An 18,334-nucleotide genomic window follows, 5' to 3' on the forward strand; every position below is an offset into this window, starting at 1 on the left:
GAAGGCTTAGCATCAAGGCTTTATACAGTTCTGCATCTAGCTCTCCTCTAGTAAAAAGCAAATTACTGCGGATGCTGGAATCTGAAACCAAAATGAAAATGCTGGAAAATCTCAGCAGGTCTGGCAGCATCTGTAGGGAGAGAAAAGAGTTAACGTTTTGAGCCCAACGGGTCACCTGGACTCGAAACGCTAGCTCTTTTCTTTCCCTACAGATGCTGCCAGACCTGCTGAGATTTTCCAGCATTTTGGGGGGGGGGGTTCAGCTCCCTCTAGTGGTTGATTCAGACATAACATTAACCCTTCCAGTTCTGTACATTTCTCATAATATCACAGATCGGAATAAATACAAGAACCAAAATTCACACCCTTGCTTCAATACTGCAGGTTTATCAAACCCAACATCAGGATTCTTTCTGACTCCCCCTTGGTGGAGTTCCAGATAATGAATGTTGGCCCTTTTTCTCCGGATAGGAAGCAGCTTTCACACCAAGGCACAAACCTGCCCCTTTATTTAATGAACAGAGCATGTGAGGCCTATAAGCAGGCTTGCTGAAAGCTTCCTGTGAAAGGCACATACGTTATATTCGCTGGATATTCTTCATCCCCCCCTCTAATTTATCTCCTCCAGGATATCCATTAGCTTCATGAGGGGTGACCTATTACTTTGTAACACCATGCTGACTATTCCTTCTGGTCCTGGCAGATGTTGGACACGCTGCCTCATCACTCCCAGATTCACGTCTCACCCAACTCTTCTGACTATCAGTCTAATATTTGCTGCGCCTTTAGATTCCGCTGAATTACTGAATTCCCAGCTGCATCAGAAAAGTCTTTCTCACTTCATCACTTGTTTCTTAAAAATGTTTCCAACGAAGGGACAATTTAACGTGGCCAATCCACCTGCCCTGCACATCTTTGAGTCGTGGGAGTGAGACGTAGTGCAGAGATCACTGTGTTTTGAGGGTCTGTTGAATACAGCCCATTTTATCTCAGTACCGCAAAAAGGGAAGGAAGGAAGGAAGGATGGATTGATGGAATGATGAATACAGACGGATGGACTGATAATGATGGATGGATGGATGGATGGGTGATGGATGGATGAATGGATGGATGGATAGATAGATAAATGGATGGATGGACGGATGGATGAACTGATGGATGGATGGACGGATGGATGGATGGATGAATGGACTGATGGATGGATGGATGAACTGATGGATGGATGGACGGATGGATGGATGGATGGATGGATGGAAGGATGGATGGATGGATGAACTGATGGATGGACGGATGGATGGATGGATGAATGGACTGATGGATGGATGGATGAACTGATGGATGGATGGACGGATGGATGGATGGATGAATGGACTGATGGATGGATGGATGGATGAATGGACTGACGGATGGATGGATGGACAGATGGATAGATGACGGATGGATGGATGGGGGATGGATGGATGGACGGATGGATGGATGGATGAACTGATGGATGGATGGACAGATGGATGGATGGATGGACGAATGGATGGATGGATGAACTGATGGATGGATGGGTGATGAATGGATGGATGGACGAATGGATGGATGGATGAACTGATGGATGGATGGACGGATGGATGGATGGATGAATGGACTGATGGATGGATGGATGGATGGATGAACTGATGGATGGACGGATGGCTGGATGAATGGACTGATGGATGGATGGATGGATGGACAGATGGATAGATGACGGATGGATGGATGGGTGATGGATGGATGGATGGACAGATGGATAGATGGATGGATGGGTGATGGATGAACAGGTGGACAAATAGATGGATGGATGAATGGATAGATAGATGGATGGATGGACGGATGGATGGATGGACTGATGGATGGATGGATGGACGGATGGATGGATGGATGGACTGATGGATGGATAGTTAGATGGATGGATGGATGGACGGATGGATGGACTGATGGATGGATGGATGGACTGATGGATGGATAGATAGATGGATGGATGGACGGATGGATGAATGGATGGATGGATGGATGGACGGATGGACAGATGGATAGATGATGGATGAATGGATGGGTAGTGGATGGATGGATGGGTGATGGATGAATGGATAGATGGGTGATGGAAGGACAGGTGGACAAATGGATGGATGGATAGATAGATAGATGGATGGATGGATGGACTGATGGACTGATGGATGGATGGACTGATGATGGATGGATGGATGGATGGATACGGTGGATGGATGGATGGATGGACTGATGATGGATGGACAACACGGTTCAAATTCCACCCTGCAATAATATTTTAAACTTAAAGGACAATTGTGAGGGCATGAAAGCAGAGCTAGCAAAAGTGAACTGGCAATTTAGGTTAAGGGATAGGTCAATAGAAGTGCAATGGCAGACATTGAAGGGGATATTTCAGAATACAGAAAATGGATAAGTTCCACGGAGAAAGAAAAAATCCACCATCTGTGGTTAACTAAAATACTTCAAGATAGTATGAAACTTCAAAGTTAAGGCATATAATTGCACAAATATGGTTGGCAGGTCAGAAGATTGGATAGCAAAAATGATTAAAAGATTAATAAGGAGGGAAATATAAGGATATGAGAGAAAGTTTGCTAGAAATATAAAGACAGTTAAATTTTCCACAGATATTTTAAAAAGCAAAGTGTTAATAAAGCGAGTGTTGTTCGTTTAGAAAGTAAACCTGGGGAATTAATAATGGATAATAAGCAGATGGCAGATGAATTGAACAGATATTTTGCACTGGTCTTGAGTATCGTTGATAGAAATAACATCCTGGAAATAGCTGTAAATCAGGACATCTAAGGGAGGGAGGAACACAGGAAAATTACAATCACCAGGAAAATAATGCGGAGCGAATTGTTGGAAAAGTGGACTGACAAGTCCCCAGGTCCTGATGGTCATCTTTGGGTCTGAAGAAGTATCTAGTGAGATAGTTGAGGCGTTGGTTTTCAATTTTCCAAAATTCACCCGTTTCGGAGAAGATTCCATTAGATTGGAAAAATAGCAAATGTAACTCCTTTATTCAAAGAGGGAGAGAGAAAGCAGGACCACTACAGGCCAGTTAGCTTCACATCCACCATAGGGAAGATGTTAGAAGTTATTATTAAAGGAGTTACAGCAGGGTACGTAGATGAATTGGAGGTAATCGGGCAGAGTCAACATGGTTTTGTGAAAGGGAAACCGTGTTTAACCAATGTATTCCAATTCTTTGAAGGAGTCACATGGATAAAAGGGAACCAAGCGATGTTCTGCACTTAGATTTCCGCACGACTTTTGATAAGGAGCCACATGGAAGGTTACTGAAGAACAATAAAGTTCTTGATATGCAAGGGGGTGAAAAGATATTGGGGTGAAAAGTTCCGCATACATGAGTACGGCCTCAACCGGGACCTTGGATTCATGCCTCATTACATTCACCCCCCACCATCTGGCCTGGGCTTGTGAAATCCTACCAACTGTCCTGGTTTTAGACAATTCACACCTCTTTAACCTGTGATTACCCCTCTCTCCAGTCGCTCCATCTGGACCTGTAAAGACTTAATTACCTGCAAAGACTCACATTCAAAGTATCATCTTGCATCATTGGCTTTGTCTTGATATATGGTGTTTGTTAACTTACCTCTTCACTCACCTGATGAAGGAGCTACTCTCCGAAAGCTAGTGATTCCAAATAAACCTGTTGGATTTTAACCTGGTGTTGTAAGGCTTTTTACTGTGCCCAGCCCAGTCCAACGCCGGCACCTCCACATCATGAATTAAAGAAAAACACATAGAATTATTATTTTTAAAATTTGAATGCCTCCCTGAAAAACGAGAGGTTAAATGACCGTGAGTTCTTAACAGGCAGTAAGCTGAAATTCGAATGTACCGTGATTGTAAAGCACTTTGGGGCTGTTTTGAGGTTGGGTGCTACGTAAATGCAAGTTATCTCTTTTCTCTCTTAACAGAAAGATGCTGGGACTATGACACACCAGCATCTAGAGCAGTGTGTGGTGGGGGGGGGGGGGGGGGGGGGGATAATCTGCATTACCAAATGAATTGGAATCTAAACTTTAATTATGCGTGAGACCGGAGCTCGTAGTCGGCCAGTCTAACTCCCCAGAATTGACACTGGGGTGGGGAGGTAGAGGCAGTTAAATACTGACGTGTTGCTCAAAGTGGGGCTCTTTATTTATGCATCAAACACCAAAGCTGTAAACACAGCTGTAATGCACAGGCTGGGGCTGGGAGCTGTTAATTGGCTGCGGGAGAGAGAATTATCACTCCCCTGATCTCAGACTCAATCTTTTAATCCCTTCAGAGGCTGAAAATGAAATGTTAAGTGAACAGCCAGTCAGCCGGATCCCCGATATCGCATAGCGGGTTCTGGTGGAGGAGCACGTCGCAGTGAGGTCAATGGGACCTTTGTGTCTCTGGTGGAGATGTCCTTTGGCAGGTCTTCCTCTAACGAACACCCGGGCTTTTATGTGGAGAAGCATCTGCTGTCGAGAGCTGGCTGGAGGTGGAGTCGGAGAGATGGTGCTTTCCACACAGGCCAGTCCTTTGTGCCTGCGTCCCCCTTGCTGCCAATTTCCTGGTGGCTGCCATCCCATAATAATCCATATGCCAGCCACTCCCCTGCCCTCCCCACTCCCTCCCCACTGCCACCCCCTCGCCACTGTTTACCCCTTAACCCCTCTCCCAGAATCTTCAATCTTCAAGCTTTTTTAAAGGGCTGTGACTGAGGGTCCTCAAATAGAAGAAAGACCTTGCATTTATATAGCGCCCTTCATGACTTCAGGAAGTCCTAAAGCCCGTTACAATCTTTGAAGAACTTTTAGGAGTCGAGTCACTTCTTCAAAGCGGGGAGGGGGAGGTGGGGGCTCAATAGTGCACAGCAAGCTCCCACAGACAGCAATGGCCAGTTGACCTGTTTCTGTATTGTTAATTGAGCCGTGAAGGCTCAGTCCGCTCTGTGGCCGTTGGCGCACAGGTAACTCTTTCTGACACCTGTGGTGTTCTTTGTGTTGCTGATTTAGAATGGTTGGCGTAGTGTTCACAAAGACCACAGTACAGCTTTCACTTAAACAAAGCTATGATTTTATTTACACTACTAAACTGGGATACGACACTTAGTCCTTTAGAATACACAACTGATCAATAACATCTAACTACACTCATCTACTGCGAATCTCACTAACTGGGATAAACTGTAATCTAACCTTGCTCACACTAGCTGCTCTATGACCTTCACTAGCTGTCTCCTGCATACACTCCTCCCCTAAGGTCTAGTATCACTGCTTTATATAGTTGTATCTGCAGCTCCCTCTAGTGGCTACTCTCGACACCACATTAACCCTTGCAACGCTGATAGTTATGATAATAACACAACACCCTTCTGGTGGAAAGCAGGAGTTCGGAATATGGGGGCTCCAGTCAGCTTGTTATGCACCCCAGCCCCCGCGAGGCTTGTCCCACTTAACTGTTTCCATTTACTTTCTACCATTGTGTTGGATCGCCCTCTGTAGCTGATGAGCGGAGTTAACAAATAGCAGGACTCGCCGCCCGAGGATGGGGACATAGCTTTAAATTGAGGGGAGATAGATATAGGACAGATGTCAGAGGTAGGTTCTTTACTCCGAGAGTAGTAAGGGCGTGGAATGCCCTGCCTGCAACAGTAGTGGACTCGCCAACACTAAGGGCATTCAAATGGTCATTGGATAGAGATATGGACGATAAGGGAATAGTGTAGATGGGCTTTAGAGTGGTTTCACAGGTCGGCGCAACATCGAGGGACGAAGGGCCTGTACTGCGCTGTAATGTCCTATGTTCTAACTTACTTCCCTTGCAATTGATTTTTTTTTAACCGAAAATGCCCTGAAACCAAATGTTTGCCATCAATTCTCTTCTGAGTTTCACGGATGTTGGGGATCTCATTTGCTGAAATTTCCTGATCAGGTACGAATTGGAGCAGGGGGTAGCCCCTCAAATCTGCTCCGCCATTTAATATCATGACCTGACCTGAAAGTAACCTCAAATCTGCCTTCCGCCCACTCCCCCATAACCTATCATCCACAGAGTACCATAAAATGCTTACAGCGCAGAAGAAGGCCATTCCGTCCATCGAGTCTGTACTGACCCTCTGATAGAGCACCCACCCTAGGCCTACTCCTCTGCCGTATCGCCGGAACCCCACCCAACCTACACATCCCTGGACAATTTAGCACGGCCAATCCACCTAACCTGCACATCTTTGGACTGTGGGAGTAAACTGGAGCACCCGGAAGAAGCCCATGCAGACATGGGGAGAATGTCTTCTACAGATGTGCGATAGAGAGCATCCTATCCGGCTGCATCACAGCCCGTGTTAGACGTTTAGCTGCTGTTGTATAAAGAGTCAAAGGCTCTTCTCCTTTTCACAAACACCTTTATTTCACTTTAACAGACTCTGCACAAACTCTATCTTCATATCACCTGCCACAAAGGCCACCTGGAGCCCCTTTACATATCAGTGTCAATTATTGGATACTTAACATAAATGAGACAACTAATTGGAATGTCTCTTCACCCATTACCTAACAGCCTGGTATGGCAACTGTTCGGCCCAAGATCGCAAGAATCTACAGAGTGTGGTGAACTCAGCCCAACGCATCACACAAGCTTGCCATCCTCCCATTGATTCTGTCTACACCTCCTGCTGCCTCGGGAAGGCAGACAGCATTGTCAGAGACCCCTCCCACCCAGGCTTTGCCTTCTTCAAGACCCTTCCATCAGGCAGAAGATACAGAAGTCTGAAGAACTCCACATCCAGACATAGGAACAGCTTCTTCCCCACAGCTACAAGACTCCTCAACGACTCCCCCTCGGACTGATCTGTTCCCTGTGAGAACACTATTCACGACCCCCGATGCTGCTCTTGCTCATGTATTTGCTTTGTTTGGCCCCTTGTTCTGCACTGCAACCAATCACTGTCGGTGTACCATTTGTCAATGTGCTCTGTTGATTATTCTTTTTTTGTCTACTATGTACGGACTGTGTACGTTCCCTTGGCCGCAGAAAAATACTTTTCACTGTACTTCGGTACATGTGACAATAAATCAAATCAAAATGTGCAAACTCCACACAAACAGTCACCCAAGGCCGGAATTGAACCCGGGTCCCTGGTGCTGTGAGGCAGCAGTGCTAACCACCATGCTGCCCTTGCTTATCAAGAAAGTAGCTACCTTTGCCGTAAAAATATTCAAAGACTTTCACCACCTTTTCAGGAGGAGAGTTCCAAAGTCTTACGATCCTTGAGAGAGAAGAAAATTCACCTCATTGCCATTGTAAATGGGCGACACCTTATTTTAAACAGTAACCTCATGTTCTAGATTCTCCTACAAGAGGAAACATCTTTTACACATACACCCATTCAAGATCCCTCAGGATCAATCAACCGCCACTTACACTTCTACTTCAGAGGATGCCAGCCTTGATTGTCCAACGATATACAGCTTCCTCATTTACTGAATCATCAGAAGCATATTTTGCAAAAGAATCAGTTGATATACGATAGCACGGCTGGATAACATGAACTTGACTCTGTCAAGTCAACTTGTTCACTTTCATGCAAGCAGCTGACACTGACAGAGACTGCAGCTGTGCATGAGCGGGAAGTGCTCCCCCTAGTGTAGCAGCACAAATAAACACAACCCTGATGCTAATGTCCTCTTGCCCACCAGCGGAAAAGGCTTTTTTACCCTATCAATTCCTTTCACAAACCTGTAAACCTCAATCTACAATCCAGGGAAAGCAAACCCAATTCAAACAAAGCGGGGGTAAACTTAGAAATGGGCAAGGGTTGGGGGATGGGGGGGTTTAAAATGAGGTTGAGAAAATTGTGCTTAATTCCAAATTGCCTGAGCTATCACAGATGAACTTGGATACGAGTATTAACTGATGTTGTTTTATTTAACAGCATTTATGAATAAGCAACTAAATGCAAGGTTAAGCTTTGAAGACTTGAATAAACACTCTCATAGACGGGTAATTTACAGATCAAGATCATACAGGCAGAATTATAAATTAAATACAGCCCCAATGGTTGTTGTTTGATAAAGACATCACTCGTGCTTCCGTTCTGGACTATGCTACAGATTATCCCCTATTTAAATTTGCCCCTCCTGTGAGACCATGTGGTCAGAACAAACAAATCCAATCACATACTCTGAAGGCTCTGCTGCCCAATCTTAAGACCTTAATGTCGCAGGACACATCCGGGCAGGACGGTAGCATTGTGGAAAGCACAATTGCTTCGCAGCTCAAGGGTCCCAGGTTCGATTCCGGCTTGGGTCACTGTCTGTGCGGAGTCTGCACATCCTCCCCGTGTGTGCGTGGGTTTCCTCCGGGTGCTCCGGTTTCCTCCAACAGCCCAAAGATGTGCAGGTTAGGTGGATTGGCCGTGATAAATTGCCCTTAGTGTCCAAAATTGCCCTTAGTGTTGGGTGGGGTTACTGGGTTATGGGGATAGGGGGGAGGTGTTACCCTTGGGTAGGGTGCTCTTTCCAAGAGCCGGTGCAGACTCGATGGGCCGAATGGCCTTCTTCTGCACTGTAAATTCTATGAGGACAGACGTTGGAAGCAGCGAGGATTCACTTTCAATATGAAGATCGTGTTTAAACATTGTTACCACTCTCTGATACACCCCTCACTGTAATATACTCCTCACCCCTCACTGTAACACTCTGATATACCCCACAGCCCTCACTGTAACACTCTGATATACCCCACACCCCTCACTGTAACACTCTGATTTCCCCCACAGCCCTCACTGTAGCACTCTGATATACCCCACAGCCCTCACTGTAACACTCTGATATACCCCACACCCCTCACTGTAACACTCTGATATACCCCACACCCCTCACTGTAACACTCTGATATACCCCACACCCCTCACTGTAACACTTTGATATACTCCTCACCCCTCACTGTAACACTCTGATATACCCCACACCCCTCACTGTAACACTGTGATATACCCCACACCCCTCACTGTAACATTCTGATACACCCCGCACCCCTCACTGTAACACTCTGATATACCCCACACCCCTCACTGTAACACTGTGATATACCCCTCACCCCTCACTGTAACACTCTGATATACCCCACACCCCTCACTGTAACACTGTGATATACCCCACACCCCTCACTGTAACACTCTGATACACCCCGCACCCCTCACTGTAACACTCTGATATACCCCACACCCCTCACTGTAACACTCTGATATACCCCACACCCCTCACTGTAACACTCTGATATAAACCACACCCCTCACTGTAACACTCTGATATACCCCACACCCCTCACTGTAACACTCTGATATAAACCACACCCCTCACTATAACACTCTGATATACCCCACACCCCTCACTGTAACACTCTGATATACCCCACACCCCTCACTGTAACACTTTGATAGACCCCACAGCCTCACAGTAACAGTCTGATATACCCCTTACCCCTCACTGTAACACTCTGATATACCCCACGCCCCTCACTGTAACACTCTGATATACCCCACAGCCCTCACTGTAACACTCTGATATACCCCACACCCCTCACTGTAACACTCTGATATACCCCACACCCCTCACTGTAGCATTCTGATATACCCCACACCCCTCACTGTAACACTGATATACCCCACACCCCTCACTGTAACACTGATATACCCCACACCCCTCACTGTAACACTCTGATTTCCCCCACAGCCCTCACTGTAGCACTCTGATATACCCCACAGCCCTCACTGTAACACTCTGATATACCCCACACCCCTCACTGTAACACTCTGATATACCCCACACCCCTCACTGTAACACTCTGATATACCCCACACCCCTCACTGTAACACTTTGATATACTCCTCACCCCTCACTGTAACACTCTGATATACCCCACACCCCTCACTGTAACACTGTGATATACCCCACACCCCTCACTGTAACACTCTGATACACCCCGCACCCCTCACTGTAACACTCTGATATACCCCACACCCCTCACTGTAACACTGTGATATACCCCTCACCCCTCACTGTAACACTCTGATATACCCCACACCCCTCACTGTAACACTGTGATATACCCCACACCCCTCACTGTAACACTCTGATACACCCCGCACCCCTCACTGTAACACTCTGATATACCCCACACCCCTCACTGTAACACTGTGATATACCCCACACCCCTCACTGTAACACTCTGATATACCCCACACCCCTCACTGTAACACTCTGATATACCCCACACCCCTCACTGTAACACTCTGATATAAACCACACCCCTCACTGTAACACTCTGATATACCCCACACCCCTCACTGTAACACTCTGATATAAACCACACCCCTCACTATAACACTCTGATATACCCCACACCCCTCACTGTAACACTCTGATATACCCCACACCCCTCACTGTAACACTTTGATAGACCCCACAGCCTCACAGTAACAGTCTGATATACCCCTTACCCCTCACTGTAACACTCTGATATACCCCACGCCCCTCACTGTAACACTCTGATATACCCCACAGCCCTCACTGTAACACTCTGATATACCCCACACCCCTCACTGTAACACTCTGATATACCCCACACCCCTCACTGTAGCATTCTGATATACCCCACACCCCTCACTGTAACACTCTGATATACCCCACAGCCCTCACTGTAACACTCTGATATACCCCTCACCCCTCACTGTAGCATTCTGATATACCCCACACCCCTCACTGTAACACTCTGATATACCCCTCATCCCTCACTGTAACACTCTGATATACCCCACATCTCTCACTGTAACACTCTGATATACCCCACACCCCTCACGGTAACACTCTGATATACCCCACACCCCTCACTGTAACACTCTGATATACCCCACACCCCTCACTGTAACACTGATATACCCCACACCCATCACGGTAACACTCTGATATATCCCACACATCCTCGCTGTAACACACTGATATACCCCACACCCCTCACTGTAACACTCTGATGTAGCCCACACCCCTCACTGTAACACTCTGATATACCCCACACCCCTCACTGTAACACTCTGATATAAACCACACCCCTCACTATAACACTCTGATATACCCCACACCCCTCACTGTAACACTGATATACCCCACACCCATCACGGTAACACTCTGATATATCCCACACATCCTCGCTGTAACACTCTGATATACCCCACACCCCTCACTGTAACACTTTGATATACTCCTCACCCCTCACTGTAACACTCTGATATACCCCACACCCCTCACTGTAACACTGTGATATACCCCACACCCCTCACTGTAACATTCTGATACACCCCGCACCCCTCACTGTAACACTCTGATATACCCCACACCCCTCACTGTAACACTGTGATATACCCCTCACCCCTCACTGTAACACTCTGATATACCCCACACCCCTCACTGTAACACTGTGATATACCCCACACCCCTCACTGTAACACTCTGATACACCCCGCACCCCTCACTGTAACACTCTGATATACCCCACACCCCTCACTGTAACACTCTGATATACCCCACACCCCTCACTGTAACACTCTGATATAAACCACACCCCTCACTGTAACACTCTGATATACCCCACACCCCTCACTGTAACACTCTGATATAAACCACACCCCTCACTATAACACTCTGATATACCCCACACCCCTCACTGTAACACTCTGATATACCCCACACCCCTCACTGTAACACTTTGATAGACCCCACAGCCTCACAGTAACAGTCTGATATACCCCTTACCCCTCACTGTAACACTCTGATATACCCCACGCCCCTCACTGTAACACTCTGATATACCCCACAGCCCTCACTGTAACACTCTGATATACCCCACACCCCTCACTGTAACACTCTGATATACCCCACACCCCTCACTGTAGCATTCTGATATACCCCACACCCCTCACTGTAACACTGATATACCCCACACCCCTCACTGTAACACTGATATACCCCACACCCCTCACTGTAACACTCTGATTTCCCCCACAGCCCTCACTGTAGCACTCTGATATACCCCACAGCCCTCACTGTAACACTCTGATATACCCCACACCCCTCACTGTAACACTCTGATATACCCCACACCCCTCACTGTAACACTCTGATATACCCCACACCCCTCACTGTAACACTTTGATATACTCCTCACCCCTCACTGTAACACTCTGATATACCCCACACCCCTCACTGTAACACTGTGATATACCCCACACCCCTCACTGTAACACTCTGATACACCCCGCACCCCTCACTGTAACACTCTGATATACCCCACACCCCTCACTGTAACACTGTGATATACCCCTCACCCCTCACTGTAACACTCTGATATACCCCACACCCCTCACTGTAACACTGTGATATACCCCACACCCCTCACTGTAACACTCTGATACACCCCGCACCCCTCACTGTAACACTCTGATATACCCCACACCCCTCACTGTAACACTGTGATATACCCCACACCCCTCACTGTAACACTCTGATATACCCCACACCCCTCACTGTAACACTCTGATATACCCCACACCCCTCACTGTAACACTCTGATATAAACCACACCCCTCACTGTAACACTCTGATATACCCCACACCCCTCACTGTAACACTCTGATATAAACCACACCCCTCACTATAACACTCTGATATACCCCACACCCCTCACTGTAACACTCTGATATACCCCACACCCCTCACTGTAACACTTTGATAGACCCCACAGCCTCACAGTAACAGTCTGATATACCCCTTACCCCTCACTGTAACACTCTGATATACCCCACGCCCCTCACTGTAACACTCTGATATACCCCACAGCCCTCACTGTAACACTCTGATATACCCCACACCCCTCACTGTAACACTCTGATATACCCCACACCCCTCACTGTAGCATTCTGATATACCCCACACCCCTCACTGTAACACTCTGATATACCCCACAGCCCTCACTGTAACACTCTGATATACCCCTCACCCCTCACTGTAGCATTCTGATATACCCCACACCCCTCACTGTAACACTCTGATATACCCCTCATCCCTCACTGTAACACTCTGATATACCCCACATCTCTCACTGTAACACTCTGATATACCCCACACCCCTCACGGTAACACTCTGATATACCCCACACCCCTCACTGTAACACTCTGATATACCCCACACCCCTCACTGTAACACTGATATACCCCACACCCATCACGGTAACACTCTGATATATCCCACACATCCTCGCTGTAACACACTGATATACCCCACACCCCTCACTGTAACACTCTGATATAGCCCACACCCCTCACTGTAACACTCTGATATACCCCACACCCCTCACTGTAACACTCTGATATATCCCACACATCCTCGCTGCAACACACTGATATACCCCACACCCCTCGCTGTAACACACTGATATACCCCACACCCCTCACTGTAACACTCTGATATACCCCACACCCCTCACTGTAACACTCTGATATACCCCACACCCCTCACTGTAACACTGATATACCCCACACCCCTCACTGTAACACTGATATACCCCACACCCCTCACTGTAACACTGATATACCCCTCACTCTAACACTGTGATATACCCCACGCCTCTCACTGTGACACTCTGATATACCCCGCACCCTCAATGATGAAGTATATATATACATTTTTAAAATATATTTTTATGCAAATGTTCAATATTTTTACATTTTTACAAAGAATAAACACAAACCTGGACGGCAACCAGATCCCCAAAATGTAAAATAAACAAACCCCCCATCTCTTGTGGACCCCTCAACTACCCCCTCAGGGTAGATTTCACCTTCTCCAAATACAGGTAGTCCATTCGATCTCACAGCCACACCGAGGCTCAGAAGGGAGAAGCTGACCTCCCCCTAACAGGACCCGCCTGTGAGCGATCAACGAGGCGAAGACATCCGTGCCCGCTCCCGTCTGCAACTCTGGCAGGTCTGACCCCCTCGAATATGGCCTCCAGGGGACAAGGCTCCAAATAGGAGGTGCTCCTTGTGGTTCTGATCCGAGGATAGTTGCCGTAGTGTTCACAACGCTTTTATGTTAAACAAAGCTAAAGATTTATTAACACTACTTCATTGGATTCGACACTTACTCCTATGTAATAACCAGCTGATAATAAACATTCAATCTACACTCATTAACTACTAACCTCTACACTAATACAACAACTATGATCTGCTCTCATTCACACTATCTTTCCTACAGTCTTTCCCCTAGCCATCTCCTCAACCTCTCTCCCAGAAGGCTTAGCATCAATGCCTTATATAGTTCTGTATCTAGCTCCCTCTAATGGTTGATTTGGACATAACATTAACCCTTACAGTTCTGTACATTTGTCATAATGTCATAAAATCTACGTGGAGGACCTCGGACATGGTTCTAAAAATTGACTCCAAGATTTCTCCAACTTCAGGCAGGACCAGAACATATGAACGTGATTCGCTGGGCCCCTCCCACACCGCTCGCAGCTGTACTCCACCCGCTCCAACACCTCATCCTCGCCTTCACTAAGTGTGCCCTCTGCACCACTTTTAGTTGAATGAACCCCAGCTTCGAGCACGAGGTTGAGGCATTAACCCTCCGCCGAGCCACAAACCATACTCCCTCCTCCAACGCCATCCTCAACTCCTCGTCCCACTTGGCGTAAATCCCTTCCATGTACACCTCATCCTCCTCCATGATCCTCCCGTACGTAAATCGCCGACACGACCCCCACCCTCCAGCCCCGTCACCTACAGCGCCTCCTTCAGCAACGAAGAGGACGATGCCACCGAGAAGTTCGGGAAGGCCTTACCCGCGAAGTTCCGCACCTGCATGTACCTGAAGACCTCCTCACACTGGAGCCCAAACTTCACCCCCAACTCCTCCAAGCTTGCGAACCGCCACTCCAAAAACAAATCCTTCATCTCTTTCACCCCTCTCTCCTCCATCCCCGGAACCTCGCATCCATCCTCCTTGGCTCAAACCCATGGCTCCCTGTCATCGGCATCACCCTCGAACCTGCCCTCAACCTCATGGTAGCGCAATGGTTAGCACTGTTGCTTCACAGCTCCAGGGTCCCAAGTTCGATTCCTGGCTTGGGTCACTGTCTGTGCGGAGTCTGCACCCGTGTCTGGGTGGGTTTCCTCCGGGTGCTCCGGTTTCCTCCCACAGTCCAAAGATGTGCAGGTTAGGTGGATTGGCCGTGCTAAATTGCCTGTTAGTGTCCAAAAAGGTTGGGTGGGGTAACAGGGTTGCGGGGATGGGGTGGAGGTGTGGGCTTAAGTGGGAGGATCTTTCCATGGACCGGTGCAGACTTGATGGGCCGAATGGCCTCCTTAAACTCTATGAAAAAGGACTTAAAGCACTGTCAGGATTACCTCCAAATCTTCAGCGTGGCTACCACTACAGGAATACTTCCCTGGGCAAACAATAGATGGATCATATATTTGATTTATTTCATTTCTACACCTCTCGCTCTGTAGAAGTGTCAATTAGATCTGAAACGCTAACTCTGTTTCTCTCTCCAGAGATCCTGCCAGACCTGCTGAGTTAATCTGGCATTTTCTGTTTTTTATTTCAAATTTCCAGCATCTGTGGGATTTTGCATCTGTAATTTTTCAGTACATTTTCGCGGACTAAATAACTTTACCTTCTTGTTTTCTGAAATACCATCTGTAAATGATTGATTCGTCCCGCAAACATAAATCTGGACACTTTCATGTTATAAATATTAATGCTACGAGAAAATGTTCAGTAGGAATATTCTACAACCATCGCAGTAATCCTCTTCTGGAGGATCTAATATTTATAGTATTTACCTCACGCTTATATTAATCAAAGAAACTCAACAAGAAGAACGTAAATCTTGCTCCTAAAACTGTACCACTGGTGCTCGTACTTATGTCAACCGTGCCGTACGTGCGTTCTAGTTGTGTGATGTCGCGTCGACGGCGGGGACGGCGGTGGGGGGGGGGTTCTTGGGTGGGGGAGAGGGATGGGTGTTCTGGAATGTTCTCTCCCACTGACCTCAGCCGCGGTGTCTCACGTCGGTGAATTGCCTTTTGGGGCTGGCCCGCCGACAACTCGGAGGGCCCTGGAGGACTCCCGACACCCCTCCCCTGCCTCCCGCCCCCCCCCGACAACCCCCAACCCCCCCCCCCCCCCCCCAACCCCCTCCCCACCACCACCACCTCACTTTCGACCTTTAGGAAAGGCGGCCTGAGTCGCTAAGGCCGCATTCGAATCCCTGAGGGGGATAGAAACATTCAGCGACGTGAAGGACATGTTTACCCAGGAGAGGGGGCAGAGGAGGTTCACAGGAATGTAGCCAGGGCTTGAAAATGTCAGCTTTGCGGAGAGGCTGGGTTGGCTTGGGTGGTCTCCCTGACAGCAGAGGAGGCTAAAGGGGGTGACTTAATTGAGGGGTGCAAAATTATGAGGGGCCCAGACAGGGTCGACAGCAAAGACGTGCTTCCCAGAACTGAGGGGTCAGTTACCAGGGGGAAAGCTTTAAAGGTGATCGGCAGTAGGGTCAGAGGAAAAACATATTCACCCAGAGGGCGGTGGGTGTCTGGAATCACGGCCTAAGTTGCTGGTTGAGGCTGAAACACATTTAAAAGGTGCTTGGATCTGTATCTGAGGTGCTGTAACCTGCGAGGCCATGGACCAGGTGCTGGAAAATGGGAATAAAATGAGCGGCCGGTTCGTTTTCTCTTTTATTGGCTACACACACATGATGGGCCGAATGGCCTCTTTTTCTGCGACGCAGCTTTTCTATGAAGCGAAGCTGCTCCTTAGAGAATTTTTTTTTTTTAAATCGCAGTTTCTGCGCCGCTGCCCAATGAAGGGTCAAATCCCACCCTGGGCCTATCAGCTTTAACTTGTGCCCTGCGAGGCCTCACTTGGTCGCTCAGCTGCTGGGCCGGCACCTGCAGTGGAGCACGCGCTCATGTTTTAATTAGCCAGCTGCTCGACAGGTCAGGCCACGCTGTCGAGCAGCCCCGGACGTTTCCTGTTTTTAAGTCTTTTTTGTTCATCTTCTGCTGTGACTGTTGGGAGTTCTGCGGGTGCACAGGTGTGCTCAAAGATATCCTGCAGCCCGCTCCCTGAGCCAACCCACCCAACCTCTCCAACACAGGCACATGCCGAGCCTCGCCTGGGTCAGTGCAAAGTTCTAATTGTGCTCCTTTGTGGTGGCTCTAACTATTAAGATGGATCCTTGCAACACAAAGGTGCTGGAATGTTTTAAAAGCATTAATGTAATATTCAACCTGACAAATAAATTGCCTGTTGTACTCCAATGTCACCAACAAATGGTACCGTACATTTTTTGTTTCAATCCAATTTCTTTCCAGGTGGTGGCACAGGGATATTATCACTGGACTAGTATTCCAGAGATCCAGGGTAAAGCTCGGAGGTCCTGGGTTCGAATCCCACCATGGCAGCTGGGGAAATTTGAATTGAGTAACACTCTGGAATTAACAATAGAGGCGGCACAGTGGCACAATGGTTAGCACTGCTGCCTCACAGCACCAGGGACCCGGCTACGATTCTGACCTCGGGTGACTGTCTCTGTGGAGTTTGCACATTCTCCCCGTGTTTCCCTGGGTTTCCTCCCTCAGTCCAAAGATGTGCAGGTTAGGTGGATTTGCCACGCTAAATTACCCCTTGGTGCCCAAAGATTTTTAATCCACAGTCCATGAGAGCTGCAGGAATAAGGGTGCCCTCCAAGGATGAAGTTGACTACAAATTGAAGTCTTCACATCCATCAGGTGTGCCTCACCTGCCTCAAGGGGAAGCCAGCTGCCTAATCCGTGTCCCTGACCCTTCCTTGATAAGGCAATTGTGCCAATTTAATCTGCATCGCTATGCATGAGTATGCCACTGATTGGTGCCCGATTATCGACCCTTTTGGAAGCATAGCCCCCAAGCATTGAACCCCAAGGCTAATACTCACGCCTCCATGACAGAGAGGTGGCCCAAATGCAACCCCCAGTGCAAAGTGCTTTGAAGATGCCGCTCATCAGTCAGGAGATGACGGGTGGCAGCGTCTCGTGCCCCCATGCGGTTAGGACGCAGGTCCATTGAATGCATTCAACTGCCCTCACTCCTCATCCTTGGAGGTAGGAGGGAGGGGGTGCACGCAGGCCGCTGAGGCTCTCAAGGTTGAAGCGCTTCATTCAGGTGGAGTTGAGAGGAG

Source organism: Scyliorhinus torazame, chromosome 29 (genome assembly GCF_047496885.1).
Source record: "Scyliorhinus torazame isolate Kashiwa2021f chromosome 29, sScyTor2.1, whole genome shotgun sequence".
Lineage (NCBI taxonomy): Eukaryota > Metazoa > Chordata > Chondrichthyes > Carcharhiniformes > Scyliorhinidae > Scyliorhinus > Scyliorhinus torazame.